This window comes from Triturus cristatus, chromosome 12, assembly GCF_964204655.1.
Source record: "Triturus cristatus chromosome 12, aTriCri1.1, whole genome shotgun sequence".
Taxonomy (NCBI): Eukaryota; Metazoa; Chordata; class Amphibia; order Caudata; family Salamandridae; genus Triturus; species Triturus cristatus.
In genome coordinates, this window is record NC_140595.1 from 453291617 (window position 1) to 453313212 (window position 21596).

Consider the following 21596-nt stretch of genomic DNA (forward strand, 5'->3'; position numbering starts at 1 on the left):
CTGCGCAGCGCTACACAATATAGATGCTATAGCTATTGCATCAGCCGTTTGTATGAGAAGCTCTTCCTCCGCAATTAAATCAGCGGTTTTATGTGCTTCCAGGAGCCGAAGTGCGGGTCTGCCCACTCGAGCTGGGGTGACTTTAGATTCATTCTTGTTCAGCGCCGTCCAGCCTTCTTCACCGAGCGGTGGGGGTTGTAAGCCCGTAGTCCTTGTAACACTGGCTGCTTTCGCTGTGTTTTTCAGCGGCGCCATGTCGGTCTTTAACTCCAACTCGAAAAAAGAAAGGCACGACCAACCGAGCCCCGATCTGCAGGGGCCGGACAGCCAGCAGACTCGCCTCGCCGTCCGTCAAAGCTGCTGAAAATTACACCTCGGTCCAAGCATCCACGCTACGGAGTCAGCTACAACGCTGGGGAAGACAGAAAAATAAGCCTTCTAGCGTATCACTCATCTAGGTAAGTAGGCGCCTCATAGCCTTCATTCAGCGGCTAGCGGTAATGACAGGTACTGGGGTAGCCAGCCAGGAGCTTCGCTGTGCTGTGAGACGAGGCGGCACTAGTCCGCCATCTTCCTTCCCGTAACAACCTCCGCCATCTTCCTTCCTGTGACAACCTCCGCCCGCTAGGGAGTGTTTTCCAAAGAGTCAAAAAATGCAGGAGGAAATATCATATAGGAGTAAAAACCTCCCAAGAACTGAGGCAAGGCTAAATACCTGCAATAAACATCCATATGCACTGACAAAGCTTAAAAAGATAACAGCCATGAAAAGAATCAGGACGATGCTCACACTTTAGCCTTAAATATGAAAGAACCTGCCTCACCTCCATCAACCTTCAATGATCAATGACAGGTCAGATGACTTGCTAAATCTAGGCCTGCCAACATCTTAAAGGCCTCAGCCTACCCATCCGTGTTTGTGATTGAGGGCATCCTAAGTCTTCCGCGTCGACTTACCATGTAATTATGTATCCCATCCCTACCAAGTCTGTCCCAGATCCACAGGCTGTCAAGCTACCCTGACTTAACATATGTCTAACCGAACATTTGTACTACTGCTGTTTCCAGTGCTTCCCACAGACAGATGTTCCTGACGTTGGGAACTCACCGTGAACACACTCTAGGTTGCAATACGCTATACCCCACACCTACCTGCCTTCCAAGACACTACTCTGACCTAACTGATTTCCAACTCAGTGTACCCTCAGCAGTCTAAAAGCTCTATGGTACTCTATGTTACTACAGTGGTGGGTTCTGTGTCTTAATGTGCACCTCTAGTTCTCCAGCATAAGCAAAGTTTTTGTAGAGGGAAAGACATCCCACCTTCCAAGGCTGAGCAAACTACTGTCAATATGAACATCCTTGCTCTGAGTTAATTAAAACAATGTTGGAGCTTACCAAAACGTCCTCGAAGCTTTGAGCATCTACCTCCAAGCACTGAAATGACATCTTAGAGGACCAAAAGCATTCATTTCCGTGCACTGTAAAATTGAAACCAGACACACCAAGAAACTGCTCCTATGAAACAGCTGTTCTCATTAATAACAATTATTTCATAACGTTATCAGGAAGGTACATTTACTATAATGAATAGGTGCATCTGGACATACATATCACAAATCAGTGGATGACTGAAACAATGAATGAATACATAACAGGGCTAGACACAGCCTCACACGGAAATTTTTGGTATTTACAACCTGTTCACGTTTCCACTACTCGCCTCTGCTAATGTTTTATTTATTTTTTACAATTATACCTTTTTATTTTTTAAAGACAAGGTTAGTATCAAATAAATACTGTCCCATGTTATTCCTTGAAACAGAATTTTCTCTGGAGCAGGTTCCTGTGGCTATCTTTTCTAGATTTGCAAATAAAATCCCAGGTCCAGATAGGGTGCCCATGGGCCTCTATAAACTCGAGGTGGCTCTGTGGGCAAACAATGCTAATTTGGCTCCCTGAACAGGATTCAGTGGCTATAGGCAAGAGTATAACGGACTGCTTATCCTGTGTAGGGGCCTCTGGATCCATTGGTTATGCTATACCAAGGATGTTTTCACTAAGCTAGTTGGCCCTCTTTCTTCTTAAACCCGGAATTGTTATCTACAATGGATAAACACCTGCTTAAAATACATTTCATGGACGCCAGGCAAGGGGAAATAGGGATGTTTGAACTTCAGAAACCCGCAAATAAAGATTATATGTTGATTCAAACAACACAACGTTTGGAGCCGTACATCGACATGGTGACCAACACGTGGGATAAATTAATCCTGCCTAGATTTAGGTTTGTAACCATTAGATGCCAGCTTTGCTTTTGCTTGGCTCAATTTAATTCATCTGCTGTCCTTACCTGTCTTTGTGTTGAGCACTCTCCGGAAACCCTGGCAAACTTTGTATTTTTTTGTAAATTTTATCGTATTTACACCAAAAGGTTTTTAATCTCGCCACCCCGGAGTGCCGCATTGACCAGATGTAATCTTGTGTTATTATATTTACAGATGCTCTGTTTCCCTGAGGTTTGTGCATGCATTGCAACATTTCTCAAATTTACCCTGCGTTGTAGGCAGTCTCTACTGTTTTAAACTGTTGGATATATATTTAGGCTGTTTTTATTATGTTTATCATCTTTTAATCTGGGTTTGTATTTCTATGAGTTTTGTATACTGTTGATGTGCTTTTATGATTTTTTTTATGATCAAATAAAGCTTATTGATTGATATTTGTAAAATATAGGCTCATAGTTGTTTTTGAAGTCTCATCCAGAACAAAGGGGAAGTTCAACGTATGTAAGTGTCCCTTGCAGAGTTATTGACAGATCTAAAGTAATCACCATACGTGTCCAGCCTTGTGAATTATGTCTAGGGAATGGTTGGTGAAAGCCCCATCTCTTATCCTTGCTTTTTGGATCCTCAATCTCGTTGAACAAATCAAGGGTCAGGGCAAAAATCTTTTGGCTGATATCACACCTTGAGTCCTTCACATTTTTTGATAGTAAGGCGACACTGGGTTAACTACATTTTTGTGTGAGTAATATGTTCATAGTTTGCTTTTGATTCACTGACTAATAATTTGTTATCTTACACATTTTGTGAAGTGTACTGTTCACCATTTCACTGGCATCCTGACAATGTTGGTTGCCTCGGTACACAAAGGGGGTCTGTTGGATGAAAGCTGTTCCAGTACCAAGGCTTCATAAGAGGTTTGGGTTTCTGGCTTTGGAATTCTTGAACCACACTGCCTGGGAGCACACTGTGACACTGTTGCTATGCAATTGTTCCCCTATGAGGGATATGTCAGCTCTTGTGGTTGGGCAGCAGTGTGTTTTGGAGGATATGAGAGTTGCCTCCCACACACACTCCTCCTCTTGTGCCAGTTCCCATGGTTGGGAAAAGAGAGAGTACGAGCGGGTATTGGCGCTGTCCTAGGTTTTCAATTCCCTTAATTTCTTTACCTCTTCACATTTTTTTTTATATGGATTGTTACATAGCTCGAACTTGACCCGGTATCGGGTATCAGAGTGCTTTACATAGCACCAGTTGCGTTACATGAGGACACATTCATTTTTGTTAGGCACGGGGAGATGAAGTGATTTGCCCAGAATCACAGGATGTTCAGCGTCCTTGCCGAGACTCGAACCCGGTTCCCCAGATTCAAGGTCGACCACCCTAGCCATTAGGCCAACTCCTTCACATCCTCAGACTCGAGGAGAACGCTGACTGGACCACCATTGGCATCACAGACTTGTACCCTACTTTCTGGGAAAAGAGCAGGAGGGGCATTTCCATGTAGGGGGAGGGGCAACAAACACTCACTATGCCCTCTCAGCAGTGGGACAAGGGGTGGCAGAAAAGAGGACGGTCAGTAAAGGCGAGGTCCACTAAGAGGTAGGGTTGGGATTAGAGGAGGGGCTAAGGTACCGGTACTCAGATCTCTGTGTAGTAAGGGTCAACAACCTTGTGAACTACACTGGGGAGAAGATTGATGTCATTGGTTTTAGGCAACTTGTTTTCAGATTCAAGGGTAGACATGCATTATGTAAGTTGTACGTGGCTAAAGAGGGACCCTCAGTTTTGGTCTGGAAGGATCAGAAAAAACTTGAGATTATCCTAGATCCCAGCAGTCCAGAGAAAACACTAAGAACTGGGTCTTACATGAATTTCCAGCTGTCCGCAATGGCAAAATCGAAAAATTGAAGGGTTTCGCTCATGTTATTAGGTTAAAACAGGAAGCCCCACCTAAAATTCATTCGCAAAGCACTCAGCATTCCCTTCATTGTTAGAGATGAAGTTAAGTCAGAATTAAATAAATTGCAGGATTCTAGTATCATAGATCCCATAGAAGCCTCTGAATGGGTATCTCCATTAGTTGTAGGCAGACGTGCCAATGGCAAGGTGCATCTGTGTGTGAATTTGAGAGGTCTCAATGATAACATCATCGTGGATCAGTTTCCTCTCCCACGCATTGACGAAATGTTAACTTTAACTAGAAATGACAAATGGTTCTCCACTTTAGACATGTCTGCTGCTTATCACCAGATTGTATTGAATAAAAAAGTAAACATCTTACAGCCTGTTGCACACCCTTTGGATGCTTCCAATCCAAACGTATGCCATTTGGTTTAGCATCTGCAGCAGCCTTCTTCCAAAGGCTTATGTTTGAACTTTTCAGTGACTTAAAAGAGGTGACATTTTTAAGATGACATCTTGATTATGGGTAAAACTAAACAGCATCACGATGAAATTTTAAGGAAAGTACTCAACATTCTTTGTATGAAAGGTTTAGCTGCTGAAATGAGTAAATGTAAGTTTGCTGAAAAAAAAGCCACTTACCTGGCATATGAAATTAGCGAGAAAGGTATCAAACCCAAGGAGAAACTTGTAGAAGCAATCAACGAAGCTCCTTCTCCCAAGAACAAAGATGAGCTATGCTCATTTCTGGGCTTGGCAGAAATTAACTCTAAATTTGTTGAAAATTTTTCAGAACGAACCTATGAAATGCGTTTGAATGGACTAACTTAAGTCAAAATGCTTTTCTTGATATTAGGGGGCCATCAGCGGAGCTTCTAAATTACAAGCTTTTAATCCCTCTGCCACAATCTTTATCGCTACTGATGTGAGTGGTAAGGGTTTGGGCTGTGTCCTCACTCAAATTGATGATGTGGCGCAGAAATTGTCATAGCGTTCGCCTCCAGGTCACTTTCCCCCACGGAACAATAATACTCCGTTATTGAAAGAGAGACACTGGCCTGCGTATGGGCTCAGAACATTTTCGGAAGTTCTTTTGCGGAAGGAGGTTTACTGTTCAAACTGATCATAAGCCTTTAGCTAAATTGCTTACTACTGATCATCTAGGACATCTGCAAGAATTGCCAGACTTTCCATGCGTCTACAAGATTTTATTTATGATGTTAAATATGTTCCGGGGAAAAAGAACCTCACTGCTGATTTGTTTATTAGAATGTCTCTCCCTCTGAGGGAAGTGGATGCCAGTCCTTGGAATGATGTGTGTTTTGCGAGTTTTTTTTGAAAGACAATGAAAAAGGCTTACAAAAAGAAGAGTGGGAAAAAGCTCAAAAGGATGATGAAACTCTTAACCTTGTCAGGACTAAAATTCAATGTGGTTGGGGTTGTATTAAATCCAAACTGCTTGGTGAGTTAAAAGCGTTATGGGAAGTTAAAAATGAACTAGGAGTTGATGGTTTGTTTGTTAAGATAGGGGACAAGATTATTCCCCCACGCAACTTAAGGAGTAAAATTAGTTATTTTTTAACATGAAGGTCACATTGGTATAACATGTTCTAAGAAAAACATCAAATCATTCTATTGGTGGCCTAAAATTGATATTGAAACAGAGAGGTTTGTGCGATCGTGCATGGAATGTGAGGATTCTGATAAATCTCAGAAAACCCTCAACCCTCCTTTAAGCTCTTTAGGTTGCACTTCTCTTCCCTGGTATGATGAAGCATTGGACATTATGGGTCCCATTGTGTGGTCTGATGAGTCTCTATTCTCGTGTTAGTGGACTTGTTTTCAAAGTGGATTGAACTTAAAGTTGTCAATAAAGTTGACACTAGTTGTGTCATTAAATTCCTGGACAGTGTATTTCTGTGTGAAGGTTTCCCTCAAACCATTCTTACAGATAATGGTGTCCAATTTATGTGTGTTGAAATGAAGGAGTTACTTGAGGTGGTAGGGATTTCACATAGATGCACTGCTCTCTATCATCCTAGGGGAAATGGTGGCGTGGAAAGGATCAACCGCATTATTAAGGATGTGTTGCAAATGACTAATCAAAGCAGGAAAAATATTGATTGTGAACTTAAGAAAATGCTATGGACCTACAGGGTTACTAGTCACGATGCCAAAGGTGAGAGTCCCTTTGGTGTTATGAGAGGCCGTATTCCTCACTCTAAGATCAACCCATGTTGGATGAATAGAAGCAAACAAGTGGAATGAGATACAAAAAAGATCAGGAGTTGTATTTTAACTTCTCAACTTAAGGACAAAAAAAACTTTGAAATGAAACATGGTGTCCGTGATGTAAAGTTGACTGTTGGTCAATGGTTTTGTGTAAAATCCAATAGAAAGGTAGCTAAAGGTAAAAGCAAATTTAGTGCCCCTGTACAAATTGTCAAGGTCATGAACAACACAGTGAGATTAACTGATGGCAGTGTATGCCATATGAGTCGTTTATCTTTAGTTAAGAATGTTCCTTGTCACATGTTGAATTATGCTCAACAACGAGCAGAACTATTGGTGGATTAATGTCCACACTGAGAGATTCTTCTCCCAATCCTGTTGATTCCAATATTTGTGTTCAGAGTGGAGATGATCTGAGGAATGAAGCTTGCTCTGAGCTGTGCCTTGGCTCTGGGCAAGGTGAGTTTAGCGGAAAGAAAATTAGCACCTTCGGTAGAACCATTGTGAAACTGAAGTGACTTGAAGACTATGAATCACAATTTCCATTTTATCTTGTGCAGTCTCACCAGTTTTTTTAGTTTTTTTCTCCAATTTTCTTCTTTTTTTCTGTAAGAAGGGGGATGTGTAGTATTGTTATTTTTGTATTTCTCTTTGGAAGAATTGTACTGGTTCTGTGGAATTAAGAATCAGAACACTTAGAGTGTTCTCAGTACTTATTAATGTGTGTTAGAATGTTAGGGAGATGCATTGGAGCTGGTGACATTGCTGCTTGCCTGGGCCTCGCTCGGGGTTGCCAAATAAAGAAGTAATCTACATCTTTATTAAGTCTCCTGGTCATTACTTCAGCCTCCTCTCTCTAATCGATACATTTACTTGCAGCTCTCCAGATATATCAAATCAATTGCTTGCAAAATTAACAAGAAGACTGATCGTTGGGCAACTTTTAAGTGATTACTCATGCTTTGTGGCAGACCTTTTTACTTTAATTTAGTTCATAAACCAAACTACTTCCAGTGCATGTCTAAGCTATAAGTAGCACAGTTTCTAGCCAAGGTGTCCCTGCTCTGAGTTAACACATATGCATTTAAACTCCTAATTTCTTGCATTCTACTTTTCAAAGAGGGAGCAGCTCTTACCCTTCCCCTGTTCTCATGGACCTGTCTTGTTTATGAAGGTAAGAGAACACGCCTGTGATTCTACTCCTAAGGTTGTTCGCCATTTATGTGTGGGTGAAGTACCATTTTGTAGCACCTGAACTATAGCGCTTCATGCACAGTGAACAATGGATGTTGGTGACGGAAGCTCGTGATATGTATAAATGGCAGAAACAACTACAGTACTTCCCTGTTGTTTAAGGATTGTGACCCTTAGTACAGAATGTGATGCGAAACGTGTAAAGACACTATGGTGGAAGAAAATGAAGAACCAATTGAACAATATTGGTTAAAAGAATTCAGGTAATCGAAAAACATGTTGATAGTGCTCGTCAGTTTCGTTGAAACGTCTAGGAAAAAGCTGCTGCTTGTTTTTGCTTTCGTTGTTGCTTCTCCAACAGCTGTCTATGATTTAGCATTTTTGGTAAAAAGATGGCATCATGTTGAAAACAAGTGATAGATCAATTTTGGGTTATGCATTTCATTTAACAATAGCCCTGCTCCTTCTTGATGTGTCTGTCTTTGTTTGAAAAGAAAACATACACCAGTGATGTTACTTCCTATTTGAGCCAATGTAAGTGTTTTTGCATCTTGTCACTGGTTGCCGTATTTTAATTTGTTGTTTCCTGTTAAATGTTTTCCCATCGAAGGTTTATTCTTGAAAACTTTGTCTTCGATGAGTATGTTCGTTACACCCTCACTATATATCCAGTGGTAATTGTCTCATTATCTGGAAGCCTTAACAAGCACTTTGTATCATCAGATCCAGGACGCAACAACATCTTTTTAGGTACAAATACATTTTTAGTAAAATTAATGGTCACATTGGTCGTTTCAGTTTTTTGGTGGAAGCAGTAAAAGTTCCAAATAAATGTAAATGTCATTCTTGTGATCATGTTGGATCAGGAAAACTTCTGCAGTGGTCGGTTCATTAGAGAAACTATGCTTGATGTAGCTTATTTCTGAAATTGAGAGGAAATAGGCTTTGATTATTAGTCTACAATATATGTTTTTTCATTTTATTACACTAATTCAGTGAGTCGATTTCTTCAGTTCTTTGTGGATACCATTATTGAGCCTCACTGGCCAACAAATTAGGTGCAACTTACCCTTGATCTATGATCATTGTTAAGATGTATGTGTGCTCTTTATTTATTCCTGAGAGTCTTGTAGAAATGGAAATTGCACTTACTGTAAAGTTCCTCTTCAGTAATAAGTTCCAAACAAATCGTGATGGCGTATTGAGATCTCCGCCCAGCATGTTGAAGTAAGTTGTGTGGGGTCTGGAGGAGGAGGAGGCTGAGTCTGACACCAATAGGAACCTCCCATTCAATGTACACAAATAAAGAGAGAGCAAAACAAAATGTTTACTGGGAGGAGCAAATGTTCCTTTGAGCCCCATAAATATGAGGGCAATATGTTTGTTTTCCCCAGAGTCACCTAAAACCTTCCACTTTCTTAAAATGTATGGTATTACTTAATTTGCTTGTTTGCTTAGTCTACCTGCAATTTTGCCATTATCACCTTGGTGTCCAATTGCTTGGCAGGTATCAAGGGGTGCTGCTCCCTTCGGGTTAAAAGTTTGGCTGATGCAACACGCAGCAACCAAGGATGGATTGGATAAACCCATCGGAGAGTAAAATTATTTATTGCTTACATAGTATGCTATGACACTCTATGGTTGCATCAAAATGCTGAGGTGGGCAGTGTAGAAGAAATGAAGAAGATGGAGAAAATAAGGTAGCCGTAAAGAAGAGGGAAGGAGCCTTGTGAACAGAGTTGGCCATCTCTAAATTCTTATATCTTGCCGGAAGGGGTAAATGAGCTTTGTGGACTGCCAACGTAAAGTGTCTAGTTAGAATAAGTGCCCAATCACCCTTAAGGCTGTTTCATTGGTTTGCAAAAGTGGCTAGTGCTTTGGCACAGCAGTGTTTTGGTCCAGCGAGTAATGGCAGAACAGGGTGGCATCAAGACACAGGATGAGGGAAATATTTAGTTTACAATCTATAAGTCAGTGGGTACCATCTTGTACTACAGTTCCGCATCGCGCATTCCCCTATATAGGTGGCTGACTGGTCACTTGAGCAGCAAGAGAGCCTACTCTGAGCCCTTCTACTCTGCTACTGACTCTTGTGGTTTGAGGGTACGTTGCAAGCTTCCAAACGCGGTCAGTTGACAGATGGAGCCAGAAACATGCAGGATACACAAGGAGTTGTCTTTGTTTATGACCTTGCAGCTCTACTGGTCAATGTAAATACTAAGTCCCTCAGGTAATCCAGTCTGTGAAGTGGTAATATATAGGGGCTTGAATAAGCCCCTATATATTACCACTTCACAGACTGGTTTCATCTTGCAAACCAGCTTGCATTTATCCTATCTAGGATAAATGCAAGCTGGTTTGCAAGATGAAAGGGGTGACCTTCCAGCTTTGCAGTTGTGGATGTAGTGTGTTTTACATATTTTCTTTTCCCATGGATTTCAAAAACTGTCACAGTATTTTAGACAAAGATTCTGTAAAAGAATTGATCCCAAATTAATCCATTACTGCAAAAGAATTGATAGATTGTTATGGCCTTTAGGGAGCAGTTTTGTTTGGCACTGTTCTGTATACAGGGCTATTCAAGACAAGCATTAACAAAGCCAGTAGGTCTTGCCTTTGTCAATCACTTGTGGCAGTGCTACCCAGCGTTGGGACACTGTGCAGCATCGTCAAAAATGTTTAATAGCACAATGCAGCGTGCACCATTTCCTTTAGTTTTGTATTTACCAATCCAAGATGACAAATGCCACTTGGATCGGTAAAAAAAAAAAGTATGGTATTTTTTGCGTGAAAGCCCCAATTAGAAAAAAAAAGGACGGCAGGTGTTAGAGTGGCTGGGGGGTAAAGAAGGAGTGGGTGGGAGGGGAAAAGCGCCACACAGAGGCCACAGGGTAGAAGCACAAGAGCGAAAGATCACCAGAGAATCACACAGATTTATTGATATCTCACAACAAAATTACTCAAGATTTCTTTTCAAATAAAACATGCAAGTTCCCTCTTTTTGTCTTCTTGCACTACCCAACGTTTACTTCACAGGTAACCAATGATTGTTCACACTAAAGGCCCTGCCTTGATAAAGTCAATTCTGGAAGAAACAGTTGTTGATTGCCCTTGGAGAAATGTAATATGTTATTGTGAGATATTTGCAGTTGGCTATTTTTTCAAATAAACTATTATGATACTTTACAAATTATGACCAGGAATCATAATTATGAATTTTTGTTTGAAAATAAAGGTTAACAAATTGTGGTTATATCAATAAATCTGCATTGAATTCAAGGAGTCTCCCATTCTTTCGAAGAAACACCAAAATGCCCAAGCAGTCACTACAGCAGCAGGATACTGAGGGTTTAGAACTCGCCACACATACTCTTTGATAGATACAAATTGGGACTTGGTTGGTGCGGGTGCGTACCCAGTTTTTACAGAAGCTATTTGTCTTTTGTAATACGGCGATGTACTGTTAGTGTTTATTTCTCAGTTTCCTAATGTCTTGTAAGGCCGCTTTCTCAAACACTCCAGTATCCAGACCCGCTATTCCAAAGGAGGATATAAGTTACTTGGAAAGTGAAGATATTTTCAATTTTCTTGGCTATCGTATCCAAATTTACCAAAAATCACTTTAAGCACATTTTACAAATATAGGACCATATGTATGAAGGCAATTTTGCGATCGAAAATGCCGAAATCAGAGAATTTCAGCGTTTGCGATCGCAAAACAGCAGTGTCATATGTATGACACAAACCACCCCTCGCAAAATAAGGAATCGCAAATTTTGCGATGCCCTATTTTGCCATTGCATTTAAGGAATCGCAAATTTTGATTCCTTAAATGCAATGTAAAAAGCACAGAAAAAGTGCAATTTGGACTTAATGAATCGCAAATTACCACCAACTTCAAGTTGGTGGAAATTTGCGATTTCTTTGAAAAATTCACTTTTATGTATTTTTCAAAGTGCCATGTGACTTACATACATGCCCTTAGGGCATGTATGTGTGCCAAATCTGCACCCATGCTCATTTCAGGGGTGCAACAGGGCATTTGCAATTTGCGATTCTCTAATTGGGAATCGCAAATTGAGAATGTCTTCCCATTCATCCCTATTTGCCTCTAGGCCCATAGGAATGAATGGAGAGGTATACCTTAATTGCACATCGCAATTTGCTATTCGCAATTACCGAATATGTAGGATTGGCAACATTTATTGCAAATCCTACATACATAGGGTTTTGCGATTCTCAAATAGTGATTCGCAAAAAATCATCATTTGAGAATCGCAAATGGGCATTTTCATACATATGGCCCTATGTGACTAGCTCCGCCAACCAGGAACAAATAAAATATTTTTGTTCGGACAAATCACATTTGAGGCTTCATTTATGAAAACCGTTGCATCGCTGTGACAAAACAGCGATGCAACAGTTTTCACTGCGCCCTCCTTGTGATGCGATGGATGTGCCTTATTGAATGTACGTCGCTCCATTTCGCAAGGGAAGACAGATATGTCAGGAATCCTGGCGTATTTGTCGGCACAAAAGTCATGCATTGCTAGAGTTGTGTTGCAAGCATGAAGCAACTCTACCAATGAGTCGGCGAGGCTTACCCTTAATGCACTGCATCTCCCTACGCCTGCCATGAGGAAGGCGTAAGGATTTGACGCTATGGCATCCTAGAAGTGGCGCACTGAAATCTTATAGATTTCAATGCACCACTTCTACGAGGCTTTTATACGGGCGAATGCCTACCCTGCATATATTATACCTGGAGCAGGTATAATGTGCACAGGGGTTTACAAAGTGACGCATCTGCCTAGATGCGTCACTTTGTAAATAGGGCACAACTAGGCTCATTTTTTACGCCACCAGTAGGGCACAAAAAGTGACGGCGGCGTAACAGTGTTGCAAAAGCTCATAAATGAGCCCCTTGGTGACAGTGTTTTGTATCGTACTAGGAAAGTTCATGATTGGAGCCTTAATGTTACCATTGCCAATATCGCTGCCTGCCAGCTTATACGTACTATTGTCTCTGTGGCTGAAAGTGAGCGTTTTCTTGTGTTTTCCTTGGACTTTGTTAGTGTTCCTGTCTGAAGAGGAGAATCATTAAATGTAGTTAGGTTAAGGTTAGTGTTTCTTCTAGGCTGATCATTATGTGATTAGGACCAACTACTTGTAGATAACTTGGCCTCTTCGGATACCTTGAAAGATCTCAGTTTTAGTCAGAGCTTGATCAATAGAAGCTATGCGTCCACTAGGGAAGGCGATGTAATTTCCTTATTGTGTTGATGAATATGTTTTTTAAGTTTTTCTTCGTTTGTCCTGCATGCATTTTCTAAAACTTCCTATTTCAGAATTGGTTACAGCATTTCTAAAAGAATAGTTTTAGAACAGGTTCCATCCAGTTATACTGTTATTGCACATATTGTTTTAGTGACTGATAGGATTCAGCCCCAGGAGAAACTGCTGGCAATAAACGTTCATTTGTTATGGAAACAAAATGTAGATGCACATGCTTTGTTTTTAGGTCTTGGCTGCAGATAGATTTAACCGTATGTAGGCCGACCTGTTGTTTCCAATACATAGGGGCCGATTCCGATCCTGGAAAAACCGGGTACAAATCGTCGGACGGAGCGTTTTCTCCGTCCGACTCGTACCCGGGAAAAATACCTTACAAACATACAAGTACAATTCGTACGGAAACACCATTTCCGTACGAATCGCAAAAACCACCGACCGACAAAACACATACCCACAATTCCGATCCGGGACACCGCGGACGTGACGTCCGGACGGAGTCAGACAGCGTTTCACGAACCAGCAAGTACGATCCGTGCCCATGTCACTCCGCACGGATTATATTTTACGGCAGCCAAAAACTGCTGGGAAATCAGGACTACGCGCAGAAGGAGCACCTGTACGCGCCGGACCCCCAGCCCCCCGTATGTACACGCCGTACCCCCAGGCCCCCGTATGTACGCACTGTACCCCCAGCCCCCGTATGTACGCGCCATACACCCAGCCCCCCTTATGGATGCGATGTACCCCCAGCCCCCGTATGTACGCGCTGTACCCCCAGCCCCCGTATGTACACCCCGGAGCCCCAGCCCCCCGTATGTACACGCCGTACCCCCAGCCCCCCGTATGGATGCGCCGTACCCCCACCCCCCCATGGACGGTGCGTACCCCCACCCCCGTAGGTACGGTGCGGACCCCCAGCGCATAGGTACGGAGCGTACCCCCACCCCCGCAGGTACGGAGCGTACCCCCACCCCCGTAGGTACGGTGCGGACCCCCAGCGCATAGGTACGGAGCATACCCCCACCCCCGTAGGTATGGTGCGGACCCCCAGCGCATAGGTACGGAGCGTACCCCCACCCCCGTAGGTACGGAGCGTACCCCCACCCCCGTAGGTACGGTGCGGAACCCCAGCGCGTAGGTACGGAGCGTACCCCCACCCCCATAGGTACAGAGCGTACCCCCACCCCCGTAGGTACGGTGCGGACCCCCAGTGCATAGCGCTGGGGATCCGCACCGTACCTACGGGGGTGGGGGTACGCTCCATACCTACGGGGTGGGGGTACGCACCATCCATAGGGGGGGTGGGTGTATGCTCTGTACCTACAGGGTGGGGGTAAGCACCGTCCATAGGGGGGTGGGGGTACGCTCCGTACCTACGGGGTGGGGGTGCGCTCCGTACCTACGGGGGTGGGGGTACGCTCCGTACCTACGGGGTGGCGGTACACACCGTCCATAGGGGGGGTGGGGGTACGCTCCGTACCTATGGGTTGGGGGTACGCACCGTCCATAGGGGGGGTGGGGTACGCTCCGTACCTAAGGGGTGGGGGTATGCTCCGTACCTATGGGGGTGGGGGTACACTCCATACCTACGGGGTGGGGGTACACACTGTCCATAGGGGGTGGGGGTACGCTCCGTACGTACGGGGGTGGGGTGGGGGTACAGCGCATACATGGGGGGGCTGGGGGTACGGCGCGCACTTGGGGGGGTGGGCTGGGGGGTGTTCAGCGCATATGCGGGCACATGTTTGGACGTCTCCATGGTTGCTATGGGAGTTCGCTCCGTACGGTGTTTTTTCCATACGGTTGTGCATTCGGATGGATGGGACGGATCGTACTTGCACGCTCGGACTTCAGTTTACCGATTCGTACGTAAAACTGTCCGGGGACGTGTCGGACACTTTTTCCGACCTGAGGACGTGTCGGGGAATTTCCCAATGCGATTCGTATGGATTTTTTAACATACAAATCGTACTTGCCAGTTTGTACGGGACTTGTACGATTCGTACGTAAAAAAATCCGAATACGATTCATAGGGGGAATATTTTTACCGGATCGGAATCGGCACCATAATCTTTACTTAGAATGGGCTTCGTGCAGTCCCTTGCTCATGATTGGGCGACTCAGTTGACTATCTTAGTAGACTGCCCAAGATTTGATAGTTGTACTCCCTATGCTTATGTCTGTCTTGCTGATTAGCATTTTGTTCTTGATGTTCTGAGTGAAAAAGGTGTGTCCGTCCAATGCATGATGGAGGCGACTTTTTTTTCAGTATTGAATGTTCCATTGGAGTTAATATGTTCATTTGCTCTTTACCTACCTAAAGTCTCACTCTTCCTCTCCCCCCAGGTGTGCTGTCATTTCACTCTCCTAGATTTATCTCAGCCTGCTTCCTGCCTCTCTCCCCGTGTACCATTTTTGAAATTGTTATCATATTTATACAATGACCTGGCAGTTAGAAAGTGCTGCCAAGATTCTTGTTTCCTTTTTTGCATGCACTTTCGTTGTTTTAAAAAATTTCATTTCCCGTTTGAGCTAGAAACAGCCTAAAATACCCACAGCAGCAATCATTCAATCCTGATATTGAAAGTCATAGTTTCAATTCTGTCAATATTTTGTCTCAAGATGTACAGTATGGCATATATATGGTGAGTCACTGCCGCAACTCCGTCCTCAGTTCTTTGGCGAGACTGGTTTGTTCTCTCAGTTGCTGACCAAGAACGTGAAGAAAAGCATTTGTGTTTTTTCTAGAATGTTGATTGATTGATTCATGGACTGTATTATTTCATCAATTGACATTTATCTAGTTGTTCTCCCTTTTCAGCTGTGCTGCTGGCCGTGGCTTGCGCTGCATTTCTTGTTCGGCTCATACTTGTCATATGGAGACACTTTAAAAGGCCGCTGTACAGGTCTCAAGTCTTGAAAGGGCCAGAAAACTCCTTATAAAGCTCAATGATTGCACCGGTGGTGCATGTGAAGGACAGGGCGATAATGTGAATAATGTGCCTAACAATTTAATTAGGCGTTTAGTATAAAATTATTGGATCGGTAGATTTGTTCGTAATTTCTAAGTTATAGTTCTGATATATCTGCATAAAACGCATGATAAAAAGTAAAAAATAAGTATCAGATGTTTGTTTTTTGTTCTGCGCTTTCTTTTATAACGCATTAAGAATGGATGTATGAGCATAAAAGAGCTGGCATCGCTGGTGTTCCTGGCGCCCATTCTGTCCTTTCCTATTGAGTCTTTGCTGTAACCATAAACATCTGTTGTGGCAAAGGAGGCCATATTTGATGTTGCTTTAAGGGGTGACACAAATCACTCCATCCCACAGGAAGTGACACTCCTCACACCCCATTTCTACAGGAAAGAATACAAATAAGTGGGAGACAGAACCAACTGTCTAATGGTCCCTAGTTTTTAAAGAGCACTTTCTTACATTCACCATGGAATCCATCCGTCATCATACTTAGCAGCATGATCCATGCAACTGGAAATTACCCTGGCGCAGTTCACGTCTTACAATGTTTTCCTGGATGTCGTGGTCGCTGTGCTTTGGCACCTGTTTTTTTTATAGTGGAAGAACACATTGTGATGAGTAACATGTCCTCTGAAGTTGGGGCTAGTTCTTAAGAGGGTTGCTGCAAGGAGGAACTGAGACCATTTCGGAATGTTGTAAAGACATAAATATATTGTTAGAGTGGGATGTGCTCACTGGATTATCAAAAGACCAAAGAGAGAAGAAGCTCTTACTGGTCACTACAGCACTAACTCATTTTAAAGATTTTGAGAAGAAAAAGGAGACTTGTGGGAGATCATGGAACATGGAGGAGATGGATGAAGCAGTTTGCTGGTGTGTTAGAACACCGTTACCATTTCTATTCAATAGACCTTTGTGGTTGACTGAGAGGCAAAGGAGTTAGCAGTCAATAAAACAATTTAAAGTTTGTGTAGCGTATTTGACAACACAATAAGGACCAGGATTCGGTGAGTTTTTTATACATTAATAATCAATGCAAATTAAGCATCAGATTAGAAACAGAATTTGAATTGGAAGCATTAGTCAAAGATGTAAATTCAGTTTGGTAGCATCAGACTTGGGACAACATAGCCACACAAGTACAAATGGCAAAAAACAGAAGTTTATGTTCCTTAAAGAAACCCAAACTCTCCTTCTCAGCATGCATAAAGCTTAAAGCCTTCTAACCAGGACTCCAAGTTTAAATTGAGGATGGTTCAGAATTGAAAATCTCAGAGAAATTTAAGAAACAAGAAGGTAACATTAACAAAGTAGTAAGGTGTTAGTATGGGGAAGATTTCAGTAAAGATCTTCTCAAAGGGAGCGAGTGCTTAGCATATAGCTTCACACTCGTGAGAATAGGGTTACCACGAATCCTTTTCCCCGCAGGCTATTACAACGCAGTCGTTACAACAACTGCGTTGTAACAACGCATACCATTACCCCGCGAATCATAACAAGGACTTGCGGAGGGGTCAGAAGTTGTTGGATTTAAAATCCAACACCTTCCCTACTGTTGCACAGACTGGAGTTGGAATAGTAAATTATACTATTCCAACATCCAGCACCCCCTCTAGTGCAAGTCGTTGTTATGACTTGCGGTGTAATGGTATGCATTAGTAATGACCACTTTGTAATAGCCTGCCGGGAAAAGGAATGCGTTGTGAGGTGGCATATTCAAGCAGAGAGATTTGTACCTCTCAGAGTTCAAAGGGGTCTGCTGTAAACTCTTAACAGTGTATACATTAATTAAAGCATACAGATACATTCTCGTCATTCGATCTTCACACCTCCCCTCTGTGGACCAATGGAGATGCACTTCACATTGCTCTGTGGCAAAATCTTCAGATTTTCTGGACATTTACAATAACTTGGGTAGTACACCGTTACTGATACTCGATAAATAGAAAGCTTCTTCAGATTATTAGCTTGTCACGTCTCTGCCAAGATTTTCTTCTCACGCCTCACTATCTCTAATACACATTCATCCTTTTTCTAGCTACTGAAGCCTTGAATCCACATATGCAGAGCATTTCAAATTAAGGCCTAGTTAAATTCGCTATGGTGAAGTTTCACAATCTGCACTTCCGCTACATAATGGTTTTAAAAAATATATTTTTGTTTAACACTTTTGAAACTACATAGTGTACAGAGCTACTGTAAAACATCATATATTTGCCAACACACAGTGGCAATTTATAAACCATACAATTCCAGGTTAATATTCACATGACTCACTTCTAATGATGCTTTGTTGTGTATATATCAACATTGCAACCCCCTGTATGTACGGGCTTTCCTGTTTCCTTATTCAGTTTACTAATGACGGATGGAAGTTGCCTGACTCATCACACATTTTCAGTCCATAGTTTCGTAGCCAGGAGCCCCAGATCTTGGAAAATTTATTTGGGCACCATCTTGCTTTATGTCACTTTTTCCTCCCCCATATAGAGGTTCATCCCCGACCTCCATTCTGCCATCGTTGGAATGTTTGGGGGCCTCAGTATTTCGCTATATCCATTTTGGCTACTACTAGTCCTAAGTCACAGAAAATAAGGGTATGTCTGGGTACATCTATGTCTGAGGGTATACCTAATAGAGCGTATGTGGCACCTCTGGGCAGCTGTAGTTCCTCAAATATCTTGGCCCAGTATTTTTGTATCTGGGGGCATTCCCACAGGGTGTGTATGTAACTCCCTACTTCCCTGCTGCACCGCAGACATTCCGGGGATGCCGCCCACCCAATTCTATAGAGGTGGTGTCTGTCAAAGTATGTCCTGTGTAAGCTTTTAAATTGTATCAACCGTAGTTGCAATTTAATAACTATCTCCATTGGGTACATAAAAGCCGCCTTCCAGTCTACGTATTCTAGTTCTCCCAGGGTGTCTTCCCTTTGCGCCCTAAGACCCTTTAGATTATCTGGGATATTATTCATTAGGGTTTTATATATATCCATGAGACAGCTTTTTCAGGTATTTCTCCAATAAGGAGTCATTCCTCAAGTGGTGCATAGTCGGGTATTTTGGACATGTCAACCCTCTTAGGCCTCCAGGGATGCTATCATTGCAGGTATTGATATCCCTGGTTATCAATTAACTGGATTTCCATTGTAGGGAGCTGAAGGAGGTCAGTGACCCTCAAGGAGGTCTCCCAGCATGGATGTTCCGATTGCATCCCAGGGCCAAAACCCCCTCAGTTTCCCTAGTTCTGGTAGGCGTGTGCCCTCCCAAATTGGGGTCTCCTTTGTAATTTTCTTATCCAATTTTTATGTGTCTCTCAGCTCCTTTCCAGGCCTCTATTGACCTCTGGGGCGCAGGTAGGAGTTGCTGTGGTCCCTTGCCCCATGTATTTAGTAAAGGTAAGTGCGGGATTCAAATTGGCTCCTCTCAAGTGCGTATGTTGGGTGATCCCCTGGTTAGTGTCCCCACTCATTGATGGCTATCAAATGTGCAGCGCAGCAGTATGATCTTATGTCTGGGAGGTCAATCCCACCATTGTATTGGTTGCGTTGGAGTGTTAGGAGTGCAACCCTCGGCTGGCCCCCATCCCATAGTAACGTTTGCAGCTCGTCGTTTATTGTTCTAAAAACATCTTCAGGTATCTTGTTATAGGTATTTTGGAGAACCTACAGTATTTTCGGAAGCGTGATCATTTTAAAATGGCTGCTCTACCTAGTAAAGTCAGAGGTAGCCATCGTTCTACCTCCTCATGGAAGTCTGTTAAGATCCTTTGGATATTTCGGGTGAGGCTCAACGTATTATTGGTAGTTATGTAGATACCTAAGTATTGAAATCCCTCATGTTTTACTTGCAGTTGGCAAGGGAATTCATGGGTGTGGATAGGTCCATAGTTGGATAAAGATTGGTTTTATTCCAGTTAATTCTGTATCCCACATGCCTTCCATATTCCGCAAATATGTGTAGTATGAGTGGGAGTGTCACAGTGGGGTTGGTGACATATAGGAGGATGTCATTGGTATATAGAGAGATCCTTTCGTCATGACTTGAATCGGTGTCCTAGGTAAATCCGCTTATTTCTGGGTGGGCCCTGACTAGTCATGCTAGTGGTTCTAGTATTAAAGCAAATATCAAGAGTGATAGGGGGCAGCCCTGTCTAGTGCCCCGTTCCAGTGAGAACGGTTTTGAGATAGCACCATTGACCCATAACTTTGCCTGCGGTGGGGTATATAATAATTTGATCCAAGCCAGAAATACCAGACCGAAGCCATACTTCCTTAGTGTGTGGCGCATGAATGGCCAGTGTATTGCATCAAAAGCCTTTTCTGCATCTAAGGCTAGGATAATGTGGGGGTCTGTTCTATTTTTAACCCTATATAACCAGTTCAATAGACTATGCAGATTAAATCTTGTCGATGTTCCTGGCATGATCCTGACTGATCTGCATGCATAAGAGAAGTAATAACTGACAGCAGTCTCGTCGCTAAGATGGTGGCAAGTATTTTGGTTTCTATATTTAGGAGTGATATTGGCCGGTAGGATCTACACTCTGTCCGGGGTTTCCTGGCTTTAAGAATAACTACTATTGTGGCCATTCGGAGGTTAGGGGGAAGTATATCCTCTGTTTGTGTTTCCAGGTACATTTGCAAAAGGTATGGACTTAGTAGGCTAGAATTTCCATTGTAAAATTTGGCGGTATTCCATTTGGTCCTAGGGTCTTCCCAGTTTTTGGTTTGCCTATTGCCATCACTACGTCTTCTAGGGTAAGTTCTTTCTCAAGAGCCTCTCAGTCTTTTGAGGACAGGGAGGGGAGGTCAACCGACTGGAGGTACTTTTAAATTTGGGTACCTTCTGCCAAGGTCCTGGCTTTATATAAATCTGTGTAGTACCCTGCAAAGGCGTCTGCTATGTCTTGTGCTGCTGTTAGTATACTACCTCTCCTGTGTATGGCGGACACCCATCTAGTTTCTCTCTCTTTCCTTCCCAACCATGCTAAAAGCTTCCCCGTCCTGTCCCCAGTCTCATAAAGGCGGTATTGTGCGGCCAGGCAGAGTGATTTTACCTTTCGGCGGGCCAGGGCAAGATATTTCTTGTGTGTAACTGATATCTGATGTAGAAGGAGTTGGTCAGTGTCTAGGCCTATATCCCTTTCCAACTCCAGGAGCTGAATTTCCAAGGCTTCAACCTCCTGCTGTTTCTTCTTCTTTTTTTGTGCTATGGTATTTTGTGCCCTGTCTCGTAGTTCGGGGTTGAAGGCCTCACAGAGGACCACTGCGGAGGACACTGAGCCCTTATTTTCGCAGAAATATAGTTCAAGTTTTTCTTACTATCTTGGGCGATATCTGCGTCTCGGAGATTCCATGGGTTGAGTCACCATTGATTATATGTTTTTTGGAGGCGCCCTTCTATTTGGAGCCATAAGGGGGTGTGCTCGGACAAGCCCCACGCCAAATATTCCAGCGTGATCACCGGCCCTATATCTCCTGCTGGGGCTAGAAGGTAGTCCAGTCTGGAGAGGGCTTTATAGGCACCCTAGAAATATGAGTACACATGCACTGTGGGGTGGTGTAGGCATCAGAGGTTGGTTAGGTCCAACGTTTGCATGAATCTGGCCGAGGGTGTGTCTCCTCGTTGCTCATGGTTTCTGTGTGTTCGATTCATAGACGGATCCGCCACGTCATTGAAATCTCCTCCCACTATAAATGTAGAGG

General features: G+C 43.1%; 1 pseudogene across 1 annotated transcript in view; it reads left to right on the forward strand.

The window, feature by feature from the left end:
* The window catches only part of LOC146776089 (uncharacterized), a 50018-nt pseudogene extending 33987 nt beyond the window's left edge, over positions 1 to 16031 (forward strand). The window contains exons 5-6 of the transcript XR_014971948.1: positions 8227 to 8366; positions 15733 to 16031. The product of XR_014971948.1 is annotated as an uncharacterized LOC146776089 (transcript). The remainder of the gene's footprint in view (positions 1 to 8226; positions 8367 to 15732) is intronic.
* The last annotated feature ends 5565 nt before the right edge of the window (positions 16032 to 21596 follow it).